The 1,487-nt window shown below is 53.6% G+C and overlaps 2 long non-coding RNA genes across 2 annotated transcripts in view; both read right to left on the bottom strand.

The window, feature by feature from the left end:
* The window catches only part of LOC115948692, a 15,190-nt gene that overhangs the window by 10,975 nt on the left and 2,728 nt on the right, over positions 1-1,487 (bottom strand). The gene's annotated exons all lie outside the window — the stretch shown is intronic.
* Positions 859-1,487, bottom strand: LOC115948691. Its single transcript, XR_004082483.1, has 2 exons — positions 1,444-1,487; positions 859-1,229 (listed from the first exon to the last, which is right to left on the bottom strand). It is a non-coding gene; the product is annotated as an uncharacterized LOC115948691 (long non-coding RNA).

Raw genomic sequence — 1,487 nt, 5'->3', positions numbered from 1 at the left:
CAGCCTGGGGCTCTGCCGGCCCTGCAGTGCAGTGCCATGCTGCCCTGAGCATTTGCTGCAGCAGTGCCGGGTCCCAGGGACTGCCAGCGCTGTCAGGCTGCAGTGGGAGCAGCCCCCGGCACAGGGAGCAAGGCTGCAAACACTGCCTGTGCAATCCCTTCCTGGAGCACAGCACATCCCCAGCTGCGGGGCAGGAACCTGAGCCACAACACACACCAGGCACCTCGTTTGGGCATTATCAGGCAGAATTCCACAGGATGCTTTGCAGCCCCGTGATGAAAGATGCTATAAAACTGCAAAGTGTTAATTCAGATATAGCTAGGTCAGCAGTGCATCATAACCTATATTAAACAGACATTTTCTAATACAACAATTTATAGAGTTCAATGTATGGTATTCAGAAGTGGATTATTGAGACCTTCAAAAGAGTTGTTCTTTCAATTGTGTCTGTATTCTGGAAAAGTGATTAAAAACATTTAACCTTAATGAAAGAATGCGTCCATCCTCCTTTCCTCTAAGTCATTGGAATCTAAAAGCAGTTTACAAGCCAGTACACAGCTTAAGAGCAGAATCTCACAGATTTCATATGGGGAGGGCTCAGCAGTTTCTAAGCCACAGTTAAAATTGCAGCTGATCACCTGCACAGCAGCACCTGGTGGTTCCCACCTGGTGTTCCCACCCACACTGGGTTCTGTTCCTCTGGCCTGGGCTGGAACTTCTCCCCTGGCCCAGACTGAGTGCAGGGGAACTGGGGGCAGCATCAGCGAGCAGGTCAGTCCTGGGGACTGAGCATCCCCTGTGCCCTGTCCCCCTCTAATGCCACCATCACCCAAGAGAGCAGCCACACACAAACCCAACTCTGCTGCAAGCAAAGCACATTTATTGGCTTCAGGGAAATCGCTGCTCATGACAATCCAAAGCTTTTCAAAGGGGAGGCAGAGCCTGAGGGGTCTGTGGGGGTTTCCCAGCACCTGCATTGTGCAAGGCAAGGCTTTGGGACCAGGAACCGGCTTGGCTTCTCTTGGTTTGCTCGTCTGCAGTTGTCTCCTCCACAGGTTTGTCACCCAAGTTACTTTTTTGTGGGTTTCTCACGTGGAGGTTTTATCCTTTTTTAGGTTTGTTGCATGGAGGTTTCTTTCACTCAGTTATATAGTCACCGGCGGCAGCACCAGCTGAGCCCAGGGCAGCTGTCAGCCCAGCTTTGGCACCAAGAGAGAGTCCTGCAGCTCCTGCAAAGACAAATTGAGATGTGAACTCCCAGGAGGATCAAGGCTGCCTGCTGAGGGACCGAGCACTGGGCACAGCCAGCCAAGGGCTCCTCCTGGGCAGAGACTTTGGAGCCATTCAGCCCAGGGAGGGGTTAAAGGGCTGCTCTGGCTCTAGAGTCAGCCTGGGCTCTGTGCCATGGAGATGGAGCCCAGCTCCGCTGCCCTCCCCACTCACCGACGGACTGCAGCACAGCCACGGTGCTGCCAGCAGCCACGCCG

This window comes from Geospiza fortis, unplaced genomic scaffold (genome assembly GCF_000277835.1).
Source record: "Geospiza fortis unplaced genomic scaffold, GeoFor_1.0 scaffold289, whole genome shotgun sequence".
In the NCBI taxonomy this organism is placed as follows: domain Eukaryota; kingdom Metazoa; phylum Chordata; class Aves; order Passeriformes; family Thraupidae; genus Geospiza; species Geospiza fortis.
Note: the sequence above shows the minus strand (reverse complement) of the source record. Positions and strands in the feature narration are given on the sequence as shown.